Genomic DNA, 21,730 nt, shown 5'->3' with positions numbered 1-21,730 from the left:
GGACTCTAGTTTAAATGTCTGAGTTGCTATGTAGGATACATGTGTTTCCTTTTATTTGAAGTGCTCTGAAAGTATTTGTTACAGAATAAGTAAAATACATTGTAATCACTGGACTTCTGAAACCAGGAGTGATATAATGTTTCCAAGCACTACAAGAATGAATACTTTATCTCACATTTTGCTGTAATCTAAGCAGTATGACTTTTGTATCCTTTGGTATTAGATTCTTTTTGTATTTGAGAAGTTTTATAAAATTTGCACATGGGTGCAGCCTAGAACATTCCCAAATATGAAAGCACTGCACTGCAGGGATGCAAAGGCAGCTTAGAATTGAAATCACAGAAGTGAATTTCTAAAGTTGCAGACCATACAGCCAGTGAACCAGCTGTCTATGAGAAATTGGTGGATGCTTTTTCTGTATTCATAGCTTTGCCTGTCAACAGGGGGAAAGAAACATGAAGAAAACAGACTGTTTTAACTTAGGTTAGAAGATAACTTTCAACAGGTAATCAGCCCAACACTGTCGCTTAAAAACAGTCTTAAGTCAAGCTTGAGTCTTAACCATATCTCACATATGTTATCTTTCTGTTGTTTATTCCAGTGGTTTTGAAACTATACTGCACATCACCTTGTGTGACTTTAAAATTTAAGACTCATGACATTTCCTCCCAGAAGTTACTCTCTTTTTCTGTTCTTTCTTTCTTTCTTTCTTTCTTTCTTTTTTCTTTCTCTCTCTCTCTCTCTCTCTCTCTCTCTCTCTCTCTCTCTCTCTCTCTCTCTTTTTTTAACCACCAGTGATTGAATCCAGGAGCACATAACCACTAGGCCAAATCCCCAGCCCTTTTTGGGGGGGTGGGGGGGTGGGTACTGGGGATTGAACTCGGGGGCACTCAACCATTAAGCCACATCCCCAACCCTTATTTTGTATATTATTTAGAGGCAGGCTCTCACTGAATTGCTTAGTGTCTCACTGTTGCTAAAGCTGGCTTTTGAACTCATGATCCTCCTTCCTTAGCCTCTGAGTTGCTGGGATTGTAGGCATGTACCACTATACCCAGCTTAGAAGTTACTTTTGACCTGGAGTGAAGGTTACTTTTGACCTTGAGCACATTTTTTAAAAATCTCCAGTGATTCTGTTCAGCGGTACTAGGGCTGAAAATTCCCATACTTCTAGAATAATATACAAATTGCTAGGCAAATATTATAGTTTTTCTAATGCAGGTCTTCATTGTGTGCCCCTACTGTGTTCCATTGTGAACCTTTGGAACAACCTCAGTGTGTGTGTGTGTGTGTGTGTGTGTGTGTGCGCGCGCGCGCCGCACAGGCATATGCACCTTGAATCTTTTGCTCTGAGCTTGTTATCCATAAAATATTTGTGGAATTCTTGCTAAGAGAAAAGCTGTTAACTGTCCAATTGGATAATTTTTCTTTTTCTCATTAAATTTGCCATGTGGGTACAATTGCAGTACTTCAGAAGGCCAGATCTTTTTATTAGATCAGTAGGACATGATAAGTTACTCCTATTAATGTGCTAATACTGCGTTTTTAATTCAGTTCATCAAGTATTTATTGAATACTTACCATGTGCCCAACACTATTAGGTGCTAAAGAGAATACAGAAGACATAAAGTAGTAAACTTGACTCATAAGATATTTTCAGACTTATTGGGAGAATTGGGGAATACTACATAAGATGCTAAATTAAACCTATGTATGCAAGATTTATGATGTAATAATTATACTGAAAAATTAGCAAAGACTAGATATTCTTTCAAAGGACATTGATTACACTTAGCACTGAGTACTAAATGTTGAGAACACAAATATAATATATGTGATTTCTACCACTTAGAAGCTTATAGTCTAATGGGGAAAACTAATTAGCATATAGAGTATATTTCATATTAAAACTTTATGTCATGATGTTTGGAACTATGGGGAAGGGTATCTAATCCAACTTCTAGGGATCAGAGAAAGTTTCAAAAGAGGACAGTAGAAGTTCCCATTAGAAAATCGATAGGGGCATTCAATTCAAAGGAACAGTATAAAAGCATGGAAATGAGAAAGACATTCCTTGATTAAGTACCTGCAGGTAGATTGATATCACTAGAAAGTGGAGTGTTAAAGGCTTAGACTTTGGAGTCATACAGATGTGGTTTATAAACTTTTGTTTCTGAGGGGTCTGAGCCCTTGCAGATTTTGCCTTTTTGAAAAACTGTCATCTTCTGGTAACTTCACTGCTAGTCTTAGTACAAAGAGGTACCCTAAGATTCCTCCAGTTTCTGTATGTGCTCTTTGTAATTTCCCTTTTATCTATTGGCTGGCTGCATGAGGAGACCCAGATAGCCTTACTTCCCTATTAATGAAGCCATCTTGGGATTTCCTGGTGAAAGCATTCTCATATTAGCTAAGAGAAAGGCCAGAGCGGGGAAAATTGTGATGTAACTGTGAGAGATAACCACTTCTACCTCTGTACCACTTTGAGGACCAATTCTTTTTGGTTGTGAACAATAGACATTGATTTGGCTAACTTAAGCTGAAAATGGAGACTTATGGGTACATACTGGGTAAACTCAATGAAATGAAAGAAGGCAGAATACTGAAGCCTCAGGAATGTCTGAGAACAGAAGTTTTGGGGATCATGTTAGTCTGTGGGATTAACTTAGACCCAGCTAGCTTTCTTTTTTGTGTAAAAGTGTTATTGGTCAGCTATGTTCCCACCCCAGAGGTGAGCCCATATGAAGTTCCATCAGAACTCAGAGATGGAGCAGATAGCTCTCCAAAAGAAAAATAGGGTATTATTACCAGAAGAGCCAAACAACAGGTATTTTCTACAGACTCGTTAGGTTTGGCATTGTAGTCTTTTGGTGAGCTTGGTGTAAGCAGTTTTTAGAAATGAAAGTTAGATGACAGCTGGTTGAAGAGTAAATGGGAAATGAGGAAGAGGGAACGGTGAGTGTAAACTAGTTGTTTAAGAAGCCTGATGGTTGGAAGGAAAATTGAAAGGGAACACTTAGTTAGAAGTTCAGGGGGAAAAATAGTTTAGGCTTTTAAGTGGAAAAAAATCAAATAAGGATCTATTTTAATGAAAAAACACTAAATAATATATGAGAGAAAAGAGATTATATAGCAAGTTTGTCAAGTAGTTAGAGTATAGAAAGGGGTTAGTGTTAGCTAGAAATCTGGGGAGGTTTTATAGATGAGGACAAACTTGCTGGTGGGATTTGAGTAAGCAGAACAAAGTGGAAAGGGTATATCAATGAGAGAATAGCGTGAATTTGGCAAAAAAGTGAACTTGTTGATAAGGAGCATGGGGAAGAACCTATTTGAATTGGAGAGGAGGGGAGAGTTAACCCTGTTTCTCCATGTGTTATAACAGTACATAGGTGGAAGTGGATGGGTGAGACTGGTCAGTGAAGAAGACAGAGTTATAAAAACCAGGACCGGGCTGGGGATGTGGCTCAAGCGGTAGCGCGCTCGCCTGGTATGCGTGCAGCCCGGGTTCGATCCTCAGCACCACATACCAACAAAGATGTTGTGTCCGCCGAGAACTAAAAAATAAATATTAAAAATTCTCTTCTCTCTCTCTCTCCTCTCTCACTCTCTCTTTAAAAAAAAAAAAAAAAAAAACCAGGACCCACAGTTTGGATGTGATGCAGTTGTCAGTAGGAAATGGTATAGTTGTCTGTTGGTATCTGTGGGGGATTTGTTTCAGGACTGCCCCCCAACCAACAGATAGGAAAATTCAAGGATGCTCAAGTCACATATAAACAATGTATTATTTACATATAACCTATTACACATCCTCCTGTATGCTTCCAATCATCTCTGTTACTTATAATGCCTTTTATAATGTAGATAGAGTCACTCATTGCTTGATGATGGGATATGTTCTGAGAAATATGTCATTAGGTGATTTAATCATTGTGTGAACATCATAGAATGTACTTACACAGACCCACATTTGTAGTCTGTTTTCTTAGGCTACAAACTTGTACACTGCTGAATGCTATAGGCAATTATAACAATGATAAATATTTGTCTAAACATATCTAAATATAGAAAAGTTACAGTATAAATACAAGGCAACGGAATTTTTTAGTCCCAGTATGATCTGGACCACCATTGTATTTGTAAGCTGTTATTGATCAACACATCATTATTCAGTGCATGGTTAATATTGTATTGTTTGGGGGATAAGAAAAACAGACACCTCCCCCTCAATATTTTTGGTCTGAGATTAGTTGAATTCATGGATGTGGAATTGTTGGTTAAAGTTTGATGTCACTGATTAAAATTGAGAATTCGGAAGTAGGTCTCTTAAGATAAAACACAATTTCATGTGTTTCAGGCAGACCTGTTTATTTGTTTTGAAATGAAATTTTCCAAAGGGAATTTTGCCTAACCAAAGATTTGGAGCAAGATCAGAGTTGAAAAGTAGTTTTATTTTATAGAACCACCATATGAACCAGCTATCCCACAAGAACTAAAATCAGCATACTGTAATGATACAACCACCTCAATGTTTATAGAAGCACAATTCACAATAGTCAAGTTAGAGAGTTAACCCAGATAAGTATCAACAGATGAATGGATATGTACACAATGGACTTTTACTCAACCATAAAGAAGAATGACATTATGGCATTTACTGGTAATAAATGGATGGAACTGGAGAAAATCATGCTAAGTGAAATAACTACAATGAGAAAGTCAGAGACTGGAATATTTTCTCTCATATGCAGAAGCTAGAGCAAAATAAGGAAAAATTGGGGGGTAGGTAGGGAGCAGATACCATAAAAATAAAGGGAAGATCAGTGGAGGAGAAATAGAGCATTTGGGGGAGGAAGAGGGAAAGGGAGGAACTGCAAATGAAACTGACAAAATTATGCTATGTACATATACATGAATACATCACAGTGAATGCTCCCTTTTTGTATATTTATAAGTACCAAAAGTCAGCGTCAGCAATGGTTATGGTATATATGTGTAATAAGAATTGTAATGCAAACAAAAAAACCCCAAAGTACATGCATAAAGACATGAATTGGTGTGAACATACTTTATATACAAAGATATGAAAAATTGTGCTCTGTATGTGTAATACGAATTGTAATGCATTCTGCTGTCGTGTATTTAAAAAATAAAATCAATTAAAAAAAGTAATTTTATTATAAAATACAATGACCTTTACACAGAAAAAAGTGAAAACTTTTTAGGGAGAAAACAAACCAAAAAAGAGCACTAAGACTGGGAACTCAAAATGAGAAAGAAAAAGATTCATATTAAAGAAGAGGGTGCATAACTGGATAAGAAGATGACAAGCTAAGGAGAGAGTATTTCAAGGAAAGGGAGATATCAATAGCACAAATGCTACCGAGAGAAGATTGAAAATAGACAAAAGATCTTTGGTGAAAAATAGTCCCTGTCCTCTAAGGAAGCAGTTTCAGTTTGTTGGAGCCTTTAAAAGGCACACTGTCATGGATTTAGGAGGCTAATGAAGAAAAGTCAGAAGTTTTTAAGGAGGAGTAGAATGAAATGGAGTGGTAGACAGACAGTTTTTGTTTAATATGAGGAAAATCTTTTCATTTTGAAAGCAAAAAATATATGAATAAGGAGAAAATAAAGTGCTGAAGAAGAAAAAACAAGTATAGAGTCCCTGTTCATGGATCAAAGAGTTAGCTTTAGGAAGGTATGGATAGTTGAAAGAACAGATATTGAGATATAAACAGGGTTTCTTAGGGGAATCATAGGATCCAATTTAGGAATTCATACTAGATGATCTTCATCTTCTCTATCAGTTGGGGGAAAAGGAAGAAGAGCAACTAACATGTTTAACACCTGCTATATACTAGGGACGTTGCTAGATCCATTAAATATATTATTATGTGAACTCCTATTGGTCCTCTCAGGCTTGATGAGACTGTCCCACTTTTAAATGTGAGGCTGCTGAAGAATACTTACTTCAAAACCAAATAGTACATTTTTTCTTGAGTGTGACATTAAAGGCTATTCCCATCTCTTTATATCATTCATTGATGTGGAGTGAAGGATACATGAAGGACTGACATTAGTTGTATTAATTACTACAGTGACTGTGCCTCAGAATCATTTTAGTGTTTTATTTTGTTTGTTTTTTTTCTTTTTGTTTAGTTTTAATATTTTCCAGGCTGGCCTTGACTCTCAGGTTCAAGGGATTCTCTGCCTTAGTCTCCTGGATAACTGGGACTATATGTGCATGCCACCATGCCTGGCTCCATTTTAGGAGCTTTACAAAAATTCCTGCATGTTCCAACCCAGTCATTCATTCAGCAAATTCTTATTAAATACCCACTATGTGTCTAGTATTGTTCTAGGCACTTAGAATACATCAGTGAATGAAACACGCTCAAATGCCTGTCCTCAAGGACACTATCTGCAAACCAATCTCTGGAAATAGATCTTAGTGATCCAATGATTAATCAGATTTTGGAACCATTACTCTAGGATTAAGTAATAAAATATAGACACCGACTGCTGAATGACTTCTAATGGGTCTCTTCTGCACAGAGCCCTCAGTAACAGAGAAACGTTATTGGAAGATGATCCTGGAGGACTAGCATAAGATCCAGGAGTTAAACATGGAATTAACTGACTATTATGGTTTAGACATGCAGTGTGCTTTAAAGACTCTTATGTTGAAGGCTTGGTCCTCAGTGCAGCAGTGTTTGTGGGTGAGGCCTTTGGAAGATTTGGGTAATAAGAGCTCCAATCTTGTCCATGAATTAATCTATTTATGGACTCATAATTTGGTAGGTGGTGGAAACTTAGGAGGGGAGCTACTTGGAGCAAGTAGGTCCTTGGGGTGTGTCCTTCCTTTGGCCCTGGCCCCTTCCTCTCTTTCTCTTTTATCTACCATAAAGTAAACAGCTTTGCTGTACCACCCACTTCCCACTCCCACCATGATATTCTGCCTCACCACAGGCCCAGAAACAATGGAGCCACATGAACATGGATCAAATCCTCTGAAACTATAAGCTAAAATAAAATCTTTCCTCCTATAAGTTGATTTTCTTCTGGCATTTTGTCACAGTGACAGAAAGCTCACTATCATAGTAATACTAGAGTCAGTTACACAACAAAGGAAGCTTATTAATGATCATAATAATACTTTATATTTAGGAATTTAGCTATATTAGTTATAGAGGTGCATTGTTTATTCACCAAACAATTGAGTAACACAACTGTGCAAACATTGTATTAGGCCCTTGAGATTCTAAGACAAAGTTGTCTTCTTCTAAAAGAACTTACATAATGAAAAATTCTAGTTAGGCCACAAAAAGTAAGAAAATAAGGATATACCATAATTTTGAAAAAACTGGGAAGAGTATCATGTTCAGATCAGAAACTTTGAAGAATTTGTGAAAAACACTGTATGTAAATTCAGATTGATTGCAAAACTGTGCTGTGTGGAGAAATAGACAACCTAATTCAGGCTTAAATAGGAAAGAATTTTCCCAGTACAATTCTGGTAAGCCCCAGAGCTCAAAGAATTCAAAATTCACAATGGATTGAGGGTGGCCAAAAGCTACCAGGTAACATTAATTGTCATATTTGAGAACAGCTGTATCAAAGACTGCTAGAACATGCTTATATAGGTTGGATTATCTCCAACAAGGGCTTCAGGGCCAAAGTGAACACCAGGGTACCAGAGAGAACTGGTTGCTATTGTGAATGTGAATTTCTTTCCTTCAGAGGCATCTCATGGCTGCACACCTCTATTTTTATATGATACTTTTGATAGCCAGAACTCTTACACTCAGTATGCTCCTTCATGGCAGGGAGGAATGATTTTCACACAAAAGTGAAGCAGTTGTGTAGTGGTAGGTGCACATTAAAATAACCTAGGGAGTTTGGCACATTGGTATACATCCTAATCCTAGCAACTTGGGAAGATAATGCAGAAGGATCACAAGTTGGAGGCCAGCCTGTGCAACTTAGTGAGGCTCTGTCACAAAATAAAAATTTTAAAAGGCAGGGAATATAAATGTAACTCAGTGGTAGAGTACACCTGGATTCAATCCCCAGCACTGCGAATAAAAACAAAAAATTACCTAAGTATTTATTTATTTATTTAAAGGCGATTGTCATAGTGCAGCTAGAGTTGGGACCCACTGTGCTGGGGAAACCAATATTAGCCACCAATCTGATTAATTGAATTCAGAATCACAATATATTTAAGGAAAATCAACAGAATGAAAGAGACATCACACTCACCAAACAGAGGAGCTAAACTTTGAGAAAATAAATTGAATGTTTTAGACAAAAAACAATTTTTTTTTGTTCAAAAATATCTTCAAAGATTTGAGAGAATATAATTTCCACAAAATAGCAACGTGTGCTGTGAAAGAGAAATGAGAAAAAGAAAGTTTTTGGAAATTCAATCTGATTTTTTGAGAAAAACTTAAAGTAGTAGGCTAAATGGCAGCATGGTTGTTAACAGATGACTAAATTAATGAACTAGAAAATCAAGTCAAGGAATTCTTACAAAATATGGTGCAAAAGGAAAAGAAGAAAATGATGCATTGTTGAGGCATGGTGTACAGATCCATGAGGGGAATTAACATTCTAGTACTATATTCCAGACAATTTTAATAAGTCCCTCTGAGGTGAATGGAAGACAGTTGGTGGGTGATAGAATATGTTGAAACTTTAGTAGTGGAAAGAGAGGAGACAATAAATACAGGTTTAATAGGGGGAAAAAGGTTTAAATTTTAATACATTTGTTCTCTATATCTGTAGGTTCTATATATAGAGATTTGACCAACTAAAAATATTCAGAAAGGAATGGGAATGTAACTCAGTGGGAGAGCTCTTGCCTAGCACATGTGAGGCCCCACACATGCACTCGAGTACACACACACACACACACACACACACACACACACGAAAAAATCATAATTAAAAATAAAAAACAGAGAAACAAATTGTATCTCTAATGGACATGTTTTTCATTATTCTCTAAATGATAAAGAACAACTATTTACATAGCATTTACATTGTATTCTGTATTATAGGTAATTTAGAGGTGATTTAAAAGTATCCAAAAGGATATACTTAGATTATATGAAAGTACTACACCATTTCATATAATAGACCAGAGCATTCTCTGATTTTGGTATTCATGGAGGGTCCTGGAACCAATCTCCTGTGGATTCCAAGGGGTTACTGTTAGGATATTTTAGATTATAAGTATGTGACTCCATTTCTCTGTCTCTGTTTTGCTCTTCTTTGAAGGTCTATTTTATCCTTACACTGGCTTCCCTTTTTTGCAAGATGTCTACAAGTTGGAATTACATGCTTTCTCTTTTAATCAGAAAGAAAAAGTATAATTTTCCACACCATCAAAGAAAGTCCTACCTTTGTTCTAATTCACCCAACCTGATACCAAACTGTGTGGCTGGAAGAAAGTCACTTGCCAAGACCTGCTACAACCTGGCACTGAAAGCACAAGTGCCATCTTTTGGAGAGGTTACATCAGTGACAGTTTGGGGTTTTCATGAAATGAAGAGGGGAAAATATAAATGTCCACTGCAGTATGTTTCTTAAAATTGCTAAGGGACATTCATGAGTAAGATTGAAAAAAAAGGAAAAAAATTGAGGAAAATGTTATTAGGCAAGTAAACTAAAAATAGATAAGGGGAAGAGAGGGAAAAGTATGTGACCAAATATAACAAAAATTACAATAAATATGACTGAAATAAATTCTCACTTTAAAAATGAATTTATAGAAACAAATCTCTAGATTTATGTTGTTTCAGACAATTTAAAATAAACCAGTGCCAGAGGATAAAAATATGTGTACGTACTCCTAGCAAATGAAAGAAAATGCATGGTAATATTGTTATCAGACAAAGTTTAATTCAAGATAAGAAACACTTAATTTCTACTTTGTACCTAAGGAACTAATAATATACACTCATGGAACAATAAACAAAAATATGTAAGAGCTACAAAGAAAATATCAAATTCAAAAAAGTAGATATTATTTATTGCCAAACATAATGCAAGAAAACAGTTAATAAAATAAGTAAGTAAAGAGAAGAGTAACCAAAAAGGATATATAACTATTTGGAGAGCTTTTTAGTCTAACTCGGGTGGAAGAAGATATAAAAATTGGAATTAAAGTACTGGGGAGGTTGAATAAATGGTAGAATGTTTGCTTAGTGTGTGTGAGATCCAAGGTTTGATCCTAGTACTAGAGAAAGAAAAATTGAAATTACAAGGAAGAAAAAGTTGAGGTAATAATAAAAGAAAAAATCAAAGAAGAAAGGTAAATATTTATAACATCTGAAAGGTATTCAGCTTTACTAGTCATAAAGGGGATTCAAATTAAATAATACTATGCTACTTTTGTTGCCTTTGGATTGATAAAAATTTAAAAGGTATTTATTACAGATGTTTTTCCAGCATATATATATATATATATATATATATATATATATATATATATATATTTATTTCAGTTGTATAAAAAATTTCTGTGCATGTGATAATATGTTAAACATATTATCACATGCACAGAAATTTTTTATACAACTGAAATCATACTATTTGTCACTTTGAAATATTCTTTATTTTTAAAGTTGATGCCAAATTGATTTCAAATGGGAGAGATTAGAATTGAAGAGGTAGTATTGGATATTTAATAATTTTCATCAAAAAAAGAAGCATTAGGGGGGCTGGGGATGTGGCTCAAGCGGTAGCGCGCTCGCCTGGCATGCGTGCGGCTCGGGTTCAATCCTCAGCACCACATACAAAGATGTTGTGTCTGCTGAAAACTAAAAAATAAATATTAAAAAAATTTTAAAAAGAAGCATTAGGGATAATATTCTTTTATTTTTCAGTATTTTATTTACTTTTTTATTTATTTGGTGTTGGGAATTGAACCCAGGATCTTGCACATGATATATGTTCTCTGCTACTGAGCTATACCCCAGCCCATTTTCAGTATTTTAAATATATCAACAATTTAACAGCAAGTCTTCCTTCCTCACGGGCAATCCTTCCATAGATACTCCCATTCAAAGGGATAGATGTTATATACAATAGTTCATAACTTAAAATTTTGAAAAAAATATAATAATATTAGCTTTCTAGGACTGCCATAGCAAAATACCACAGACTGTGTACATTATACAACAGAAATTCATTTTCTTATAGTTCTAGAGGCTAGGAGCCCAAGATTAAGGTGTTGGTAAGTTTGGTTTCTTATGCTTGGCTGACAAACTTGGCTTCTTGCTGTGTGTTCCCATGGTCATCCTTGTATTTGTGTTGTCTGTGTCCTAATAGCCTCTTATAAAGACACTTATCTCATTGGATTAGGGTCCACCATAACAACCTCATTTTAAGTTAATTACCTCTTAAAAATCCCTTATCTCTAAATATAGTCACATACTGAGGCATTGGGGTTTAGTTAGGATTTCAATATATGAATTTAGGGGAGCATAATCTAGTTCTCTGGATACATACCAGTGATAGTATCACTGTATTGTATGGATGGAGATATTAGTTTGAATCATCTGAAACTGAGGTTTCAAAAGGCAAAAATGATTGTATATAGGCAATTACAGGTAGTTCAATATAGTATTGAAGTTTAATCAGTCTCTTTTGATGAGAGTTTAGGTATATCCTTATCTTTTGGTATTTCAGACAATGTTGCAGAGAATATCCTTAAATAAATGTCATTTTGTACACATAGGAATACATCCTTAGGGTACATTTCTTGGAGTTATTGCATCAAAGATCTGTGTGTTTATGTGGAACAGTTGTGGGCAGATGTATGCACCCTGCTGCAGGTCTTCCTGATTAGGGCAAGACTGCTTCTGCAGGAGGAACTGGAGCTATAAGGCTAGAGGCAAAAGTCAGAGGCTGAGGGAGAAAGAAGATACTGGGTCAGGAGAGGCATTGTCCACATCAGGAGAATTTTATTGAGATATTCTCAGTGAATTTTTCTGTGATTAAAAATTTTTGTAGGGCTGGGGATATGGCTCAAGTGGTAGCGCGCTCGCCTGGCATGCGTGCGGCCCGGGTTCGATCCTCAACACCACATACAAAGATGCTGTGTCCGCCAATAACTGAAAAATAAATATTAAAAAAAATTCTCTCTCTCTCTCTTTAAAAAATTTTTTTTGTTATATAATTATGGCCAGTAAAGTCACGGGATCTGCCCTAAATTTTATGCAAGAAGTCGGATCACCATATACAAGAGATTTGAATAGGCAGTGGAAAATATACTATTTGAATTTTATGGGTCTTGTTCTCAGTGTAACACTTATATGTACATTAGTAATTGCTTGGACATACATAGGAAAATGTGTGGAACTGATACCACCAAATTGTTAAAAGTAGAAAATATTGGTACTTCATTTACAGTTATGCTGCTTAAAGTTTTTACAAAGAGCAAGGATTAGTTATGCAATTGAATTTTAAAGAAGCCATAAAATATGAAGTTCTCTCCAAATTTAGTGACAATATAATTTCTGTGCCAGAAGTATTTGTAGTTTATATGGGGCAGAACAAGGAAAAGGTTTAAAAAATGTCAAACTGAGCCTGGAGCATTGGCACATGCCTGAGGCTGACGCAGGAAGATTGCAAGTTCAAGTTCAGCCTGGTCAATATCAAGACCCTGCCTCAAAATAAAAAGTTAAAAAGGAACTGGAAATGTGGCTCAGAGATAGAGCGCTTGCCCAGCGTGTGCTAGGCCCTAGTTTTGATCCCTAGTATGGGGTGGTGAGGAGCCAAGCTGTTTACAGTGGTTATCCCTTATGAGTGGGACTGTAGAGCAAAGAAAATTTTCCATTTAAATTTACTCTGCTGTACTCTTTGAAAATAATTTGTTTTGCAAACAGATTACGTTTGTAGTTTGAAAATAAACATTTAAAACTGTATCCAATAAATTATTCATTTGACTCATGTCTTTTTCTTGAGATATAGGTTGGCAGAGCTTCACATGAAATTTCTTTTTTTTATATATTTTTTTTATTGATTATTTAAAACATTACATAGCTCATGATATATCATCTTTCATACATTTGACTCAAATTGGGTTTTGAACTCCCATTTTCACCCCAAATACAGATTGCAGAATCACATCTGTTACATATTCACATTTTTACATAATGCCATATTAGTGACTGTTGTATTCTGCTACCTTTCCTATCCCCTACTATCCCCCCTCCCCTCTCCTCCCCTCCCATCTTCCCTCTCTACCTCCTCTGCTGTTATTCAATTCTCTCCCTTTTTTTCCCTCCCCCTTGCCCCTCATAACCTCTTATAATTTTATGTATCATTGAAGGTCTCCTACCATTTCCATATGCTTTCCCTTCTCTCTCCCTTTCTCTCCCCCCATTCATCTTTGTTTACTGTAGTCTTTTCCTCATGCTCTTCCTTCCTGTTCTGTTCTTAGTTGCTCTCTTTATATCAAAGCAGACATTTGGCATTTGTTTTTTAGGTCTTGGCTAGCTTCGCTTAGCATAATCTGCTCTAATGCCATCCATTTCCCTGCAATTTCTATGATTTTGTCATTTCTTAGTGCTGCATAATACTCCATTGTGTATAGATGCCACATTTTTTTTAACCATTCATCCATTGAGGGGCATCTAGGTTGGTTCCACAGTCTAGCTATTGTGAATTGTGCCGCTATAATCATTGATGCAGCCGTATCCCTATAGTGCGCTCTTTTAAGGTCCTCAGGGAATAGTCTGAGAAGTGCGATTGCTGGGTCAAATGGTGGATCCATTCCCAGCTTTCCCAGGAATCTCCATACTGCTTTCCAAATTGGCCTCACCATTTTGCAGCCCCACCAGCAGTGTACAAGTGTACCCTTTTCCCCACATCCCCGCCAACACTTATTGTTGTTTGACTTCATAATGGCTGCCAATCTTACTGGAGTGAGATGGTATCTTAGGGTGGTTTTGATTTGCATTTCTCTGATTGCTAGAGATGGTGAGCATTTTTTCATGTACTTGTTGATTGATTGTATGTCCTCCTCTGAGAAGTGTCTGTTCAGGTCCTTGGCCCATTTGTTGATTGGGTTATTTGTTATCTTATTGTTTAATTTTTTGAGTTGTTTGTACATTCTGGATATTAGGGCTCTATCTGAGGTGTGGGGGGTAAAAATTTGTTCCCAGGATGTAGGCTCTCTATTTACCTCTTTTATTGTTTCTCTTGCTGAGAAAAAACTTTTTAGTTTAAGTAAGTCCCATTTGTTTAGTCTTGTTATTAACTCTTGGGCTATGGGTGTCCTATTAAGGAATTTGAAGCCCGACCCCACAATATGTAGATCGTAGCCAACTTTTTCTTCTGTCAGACACAGTGTCTCTGATTTGGTATCTAGCTCCCTGATCCATTTTGAGTTAATTTTTGTGGATGGCGAGAGAAAGGGATTCAATTTCATTTTGTTGCATATGGATTTCCAATTTTCCCAGCACCATTTGTTGAAGATGCTATCCTTCCTCCATTGCATGCTTTTAGCCCCTTTATCAAATATAAGATAGTTGTAACTTTGTGGATTAGTCTCTCTGTCCTCTATTCTGTACCATTGGTCCACCTGCCTGTTTTGGTACCAGTACCATGCTGTTTTTGTTACTATTGCTTTGTAGTACAGTTTGACCTCTGGTATCGCTATACCTCCAGATTCACACTTCCTGCTTAGAATTGCTTTTGCTATTCTGGGTCTTTTGTTTTTCCATATGAATTTCATGATTGCTTTGTCTATTTCTACAAGAAATGCCATTGGGATTTTGATTGGCATCGCATTAAACCTGCAGAGAACCTTTGGTAATATCGCCATTTTGATAATGTTAGTTCTGCCTATCCATGAACAGGGTACATTTTTCCATCTTCTGAGATCTTCTTCTATCTCTCTCTTTAAGGTTCTGTAGTTTTCATTGTATAAATCTTTCACCTCTTTTGTTAGGTTGATTCCCAAGTATCTTATTTTCTTTGAGGATATTGTGAATGGAGTGGTTTTCCTTATTTCCATTTCAGAGGTTTTGTTGCTGATATACAGGAATGCCTTTGATTTATGTGTGTTGATTTTATAACCTGCCACTTTGCTGAATTCATTTATTATCTCTAGCAGCTTCTTTGTAGACCCTTTTGGGTCTGTTAAGTATATTATCATGTCATCCGCAAATAGCGATAATTTAATTTCTTCTTTTCCTATTTTTATGCCTTTAATTTCTTTTGTCTGTCTAATTGCTCTGGCTAGTACTTCGAGAACTAAATTGAATAGAAGTGGTGATAGAGGGCATCCCTGTCTTGTTCCAGATTTTAGAGGGAATGCCTTCAGTTTTTCTCCGTTTAGGATGATGCTAGCCTGAGGTTTAGCATATATAGCTTTTACAATGTTGAGGTAAGTTCCTGTTATCCCTAGTTTTTCTAGTGTTTTGAACATAAAGGGATGCTGTACTTTGTCAAATGCTTTTTCTGCATCCATCGAGATGATCATATGGTTCTTGTCTTTAAGTCTATTGATGTGGTGAATAGCATTTATTGATTTCCGTATATTGAACCAGCCTTGCATCCCAGGAATGAATCCTACTTGATCATGGTGCACAAGTTTTCTGATATGTTTTTGTATTCGATTCGCCAGAATTTTATTGAGAATTTTTGCATCCAAGTTCATTAGAGATATTGGTCTGTAGTTTTCTTTCTTTGAAGTATCTTTGTCTGGTTTTGGGATCAAAGTGATTTTGGCCTCATAGAATGAATTTGGAAGAGCTCCTTCGTTTTCTATTTCTTGAAATAGCTTGAAAAGTATTGGTATTAATTCTTCTTTGAAGGTTTTGTAGAACTCCGCTGTATACCCAATCCGGTCCAGGGCTTTTCTTGGTTGGTAGTCTTTTGATGGCTTCTTCTATTTCTTCCTTTGTTATTGGTATGTTTAAATTGTGTGTGTCTTCCTGTCTCAATCTGGGCAAATCATATGCCTTAAGAAATTTATCGATATCTTCACTATCTTCTATTTTATTGGAATATAGGGTTTCAAAATACTTTCTAATTATCTTCTGTATTTCTGTAGTGTCTGTTGTGATATTGCCTTTTTCATCCCGTATGTTAGTAATTTGAGTTCTCTCTCTTCTTCTTTTTGTTAGCATGGCTAAGGGCTTGTCTATCTTATTTATTTTTTCCAAGAACCAACTTTTAGTTTTATCAATTTTTTCAGTGGTTTCTTTTGTTTCAATTTCGTTGACTTCTGCTCTAATTTTAATTATTTCTTGTCTTCTACTACATTTGCTGTTGTTTTGCTCTTCCTTTTCTAGGTTTTTGAGGTGTTGTGTGAGTTCATTTATTTGTTGTTTTTTTCTTTTTTTGAGGTAAGAACTCCAAGAAATGAATTTCCCTCTTAAAACTGCTTTTAGGAATACCTAAAAATGCAGAGTGAAAGATGTAATGAAGTAGTTTTCTATATTGCTTTGTTTGTAGCTATATGTTACTTTTATTATAAAGTAAAACTATTGGAGCAAGATGATCAAAATAAGCAGAGTTCTTTTGTTATAGAGTGTAAAAGGACAGTAGATGCAGACCAGGGATTTAAGCTTTTCAGTGGATCATATACTAATCCAGTAGGGGAAGTTATTTTGACTGGAAAAGACTGTAGGTTGCTGGAGTTCTCAGATAAAGCAATAGAACACATTTAAAAACTATATCTATGTAACCATTCCATAAATTTTTAAAATAATTATAAAACAGTTAAGAATGCATTAAACAATAGTAAAATGAAATTAAAGTATAGAGATTGAAAGTGTTCTTCTGAACCGTAGATAAATATTTAAGCAATAAATCGCAAAATATTTTTTTAAATTATTTAAATTTTTTAATCATTTTTCTTTTTGACAAAATATTTTCAAATCAAAACATTTTAATTATAACTTGACAATTTAAGGTAAGAATTAGATTTTTGTTTATTTAATTTATTTATTTTTGCAATGCAAAGGTTTGAACCCAGGGCCTTGCATATGTGAGGCAAGTGCTCTACCACTGAACCATACCCAGCCCCTTAGATTTTTGTTTTTTGTATCTAAATAACACAATTTAAGTGAACCTTTTTCACTATTGTAATTTGCTTGTTGGTGGAAGAAAACATGGTTTGCCAGTGAACTGCTAGATTTGGTTTTCTCCTAAGTACTTGCCAGCATCACTTACTCTGGTTGCCTCTCACTTTCCTTAAATGGAGAGATTGGATATGGTTGGTAACTAAATAAAAGTTTGAAATTATGTGCTGAAAGAAATCAGATGCATATAAACTGATGAGGAAGGAAAGAGCAAATGAGTAGAGAATTTCAGATTATCCATAGACTTTCATTAAAGAGCTCCTTTTTTTAACAGCTTGATTAGATATAATTCACATAAAGTTTACCCATTTAAAGTGTAATTCAGTAGTTTTTAGTATATTTGCAGAGTTATGCAACCATTACCATAATATAATTTTAGATTAGATTATGACATAATTGATTATGTCTCTTTCTCCATTCTAGACTTTTGGTATGAATGGAATCATATAATATGTAGGCATTAGAACAACTAAATATATATGTGGGAAAAAATGAATTTTGACCCTTATCTCAAGCCATATGTAATATAGATCATTGACCTAAACATAACAATTAAAATTATATACATAGAAGCAATCACAGATGAAAATCTTGGGTAAATGTTTATCTTTGAACAAGATGCAAAAAATAATAATCATAAAAGAAAAAACTGACATTACTTTTCATCAAGAAATTTTGCTCACAAGAGAAACTATAAGAAAATATGTAGGCAGACTATATAATGGGAGATAATATTTGCAAAATATATATCAAAGGACAGATGTCCAAAATGTATAAAGAATATAATATGTAAAGACTTTCAATAAATCTATAATAAAAAGGTATACAACACAATTTAAAAATTTGCAAAGATATGAACAACAAAAGATGTACAAATAGCCTTAATATGCACATTAAAGTCTTCAATATCATTAATCATCCAGGAAGTGCAAACTAAACTGAGATGGTACTATATTTCTACCAGATTGGCTAAATTAATAGACTGACAACACCAAATTTTGGTGAAAACATGAAGCAACCATAAGTCTCCTACATTGCAGGTTAGAGTGTAAAATGATATTATCACTCTGGAGAAAGTGGGATATCTGTGGATATTGCCTTTCATTTGTCTTGGGTGAATACCAGGGAGTGAAAATGCAGGGTATATGATGAGCATTTCCACTCCTGTGTATTTACCCAAGAGAAATGAAGAACAATATCCATAAAGAGACTTAAGAATGTTTATGACAGCTTTATCCATAATAGCCAAAACATGCAAACATCCCATGTATCAACAGAAAAAATGAATAAACACACTGTTATAAGTTCACACCCATTTATAGGTTTACACTTGTCAATATGAAAGAACAGACTACTAGGGTGAATTTTGAAAACATTATGCTGAGTGAAAGCTTGACTCAAAAGAATTCTCAGTTAATATATTTACATACAATTCTATGGTGAAAATAATTAGGACAGTGGTTTCTTCTAGAATAGGGGAAGGAATTGACTAGGAAAGGTCATGAAAGAATTCTCCCATGATAATGTTATGTATCTTCATGAGAGTTGAGTCACACAGGTGTGTGTATTTGTCAAAGCTCACTGAATTTAGTACTTAAGAGTTGTGCACTTTATGTGTGAGTTTTACTTGTAGCCTTTCAAAAGTGCAGCAGGAGAAAGACTGGAACTAAATTTAAATTGTTAGTCAGATGCTTAAAATTTCATCAGTTAAAGATACCTGCTTTGAAGTTCTGGAGAAAAGAGAACCTTTACAAGGTGTTAGTAGAATGTAAATTAGTATTGCCATTATAGAAAACAGTATGGTAGTTCCTCAAAAAATTAAAAATGGAACTACTGTATGATCTGGCAATCCCATTACTGGGTATATATCTAAAGGAAATGAAATCAGTCTATCTATCAGACATCTGTACATCCATGTTTTTGTAGCACTATTCAGAATAGTCAAGAAATGGAGACAACCCAAGTGTTCATCAGCTGACAAAAGGATAAAGAAAATGTGGTACATATACACAATGGAATTTGCAGCAACAGGGATGGAAATGGAGATTATTAAAATAATTAAAATAAGCCAGGCATAGAAAAACAAGTACCACATGATCTCACTCATAGGTGGAATCTAAAAAAATTTATCTGATAGAAGTCAAGAGTAGGGGCTGGGATGTGGCTCAATTGGTAGCGCGCTCGCCTTGCATGCGTGCAGCCCGGGTTCGATCCTCAGCACCACATACAAACAAAGATGTTGTGTCCGCCGAAAAACTAAAATAAATAAATAAATACTTAAAAAAAAAAAAAGAAGTCAAGAATAGAATTGTTACCAGCAGTTAGAAAGAGTAGAGAGAAGGGTAGGATGGGGAAAAATTGATTAATGGGTATTAAGATGCAATTAGTTAGAAGGAAGAAATTCTGGTGTTCTGTTGCATAGTAGGGTGACAGCTGATAATGATAATTTGCTATTTATTTTTTTTAAAAAAGCTAAAGAGGATTTTCAATGCCTTCATCATAAAGAAATGATAAGCTGGATATGATGGGACATACCTGTAATCTCAGCAATGAAGCAGGCTGAGGCAGGAGGATGGCAAGTTCAAGGCCAGCCTCAGCAACTTAATGAGGCCCTAAGCAAATTAGTGAGACCTTGTCTCAAAAATAAAGAGATCTGGGATATGGCTCAGTAGTTAAGCACCCCTGGCTTCAAGGATAAAAGTTTGATAGGTTTACCCTGATTTGAACATATACAATGTATAAATGTATTGAAACATCACATTACTCCCTAAATATGTACAATTTCTATGTATTAGTTAAAACTAAAAGTTAAAAAGTCTAGAAATAAGTCTAATAATGAAAAGCAGAGCGGTAATTTTCTGTGAATAGAGGAAAGAACAGAGAGAATAGATAAGAAGCTTTTATTTAGATGATAGAGGAATTCATTTTCTTGATTGTGGTGATAGCTTCTTGGGTATCTGTACACCTTAAATAAGTACAATTTATTGTATGTATTTATTATATGTCATTATACCTTAATAAAGATGTATAAAAAAACAAAACAAAAAAAGATATTTCTGTATTTCCAAATTTTCCCTGTAAGGAATCACCTAGGGCATTTATCAAATTTTAGACTTCTCCCTTTGAGACTGGAATTCTTCCTTTATAGACTGATTCAATGAGTCTGGAAGGAGCTGAGAATTTGTATTTTAAAACAAGTACAGTTGTCCTTGGGTATCTATGGGGGATTGGTTCCAGGACCCTTCTTGGATACTTATAGCTGAGGATGCTCAAGTCACTCATTAAATACTGTAGGATTTTCATATAACCAGCACACATGTATTTATCTATAAAATAAATATATATTTACATATAATAAATGTATATTTATACTTAAATAGATATATGCGTATATGTTTATTTAGATATGCTGGGGGCTGTTAGTCCGGGTGCATGCTAGGCAAACTTATACTGCGGAGCCACACCCCTAGCTGCTCCTCCTTTAAAGCATCTCTACACTACTTACAATATTCAATATCACTCCTTCCAGGTGCCATGTAAATGCTATGTAAATAGTTGTTTATTGTTTAGGGAATAAAAAAAAAGTGTGCACATATTTAGTACTGATGAAGGTTTTGTCCCAAATAATTTTGATCCATGGTGGGTGAATCCATAGATGTGAAATCCAGGGATACAGAGGGTCAACTCTACCTATAGGTAATACTTAATCATCCAGAATGTTTGGGAAACATTGCTCTAAAGTAGAATTAATTTTCTCAGACTTTTTTGTACTGGGAGGGAGAGAAAGATGGAAAGGGAGAAGGCCAGGGGAGAAAGGAAGAAGGAAAATTGCCCAAGGAACTTGTTGAAAATGGAAACCTCTGGGTCCTCCCAAACCTTCTCATTTGTCAACTCTGGGATAAAGGCCATAAATAAACACACACTGTGTGTGTGTGTGTGTGTGTGTGTGTGTGTGTGTGTAGTATACACACATGTATAGTATATATGTGTATATATTGAGAGAGAGAGTGTGTGTGTACATACAGTGGATAGGTCAGAGGGCTGATTTCTAGTGTCATTGCCTTGAAGGAAGGTCCATGGGTAAGTTTTGTCACTTTTACAGGAGAGAAGGTAAAAATAGGAAATGAAGATAATTTTAGAATTTTTTAGAATTGAGAACATACATGGAGGATTTTAGGTAACCTACAGGCAGTGCACCTGCATAAGAGTAGAGGGAATCTCCTCCCAGGTGCCATATATTGACTGTCAGACAGTCAGCTTCATGGGGTGGAGTATGGGTAACATATTAGAAAGGACTTTTTTTTTTTTTTTGGTACTGGGGATTGAACCCAGAAGCATTTTACCACTGAGCTAAATCCCAGCCCTCTTTTTTGGGAGGACAGGGGATGGGTGGGTACCAGGAATTGAATTCAAGGGCACTCAACCACTGAGCCATATCCCCAGCCATATTTTGTATTTTATTTAGAGACAGGGTCTCACTTAGTTGCTTAGCCTCTTGCTGTTGCTGAAGCTGGCTTTGAACTCCTGATTCTCCTGCCTCAGCCTCAAAAAATTAAAAATGGATTGAAGGCAAGATTACAGGATTACAGGCAAGAGACACCATATCCGGCAAATCTCTAGCCCTCTTTATT

General features: G+C 35.5%; 1 protein-coding gene across 1 annotated transcript in view; it reads left to right on the top strand.

Moving 5' to 3' along the window:
* The window catches only part of USF3 (upstream transcription factor family member 3), a 48,768-nt gene that overhangs the window by 1,316 nt on the left and 25,722 nt on the right, over positions 1-21,730 (top strand). The window lies entirely within an intron of this gene.

Source organism: Spermophilus citellus (genome assembly GCF_964194105.1).
Source record: "Spermophilus citellus genome assembly, chromosome: 7".
Lineage (NCBI taxonomy): Eukaryota > Metazoa > Chordata > Mammalia > Rodentia > Sciuridae > Spermophilus > Spermophilus citellus.
This window is presented reverse-complemented; position numbering and strand designations above follow the sequence as displayed.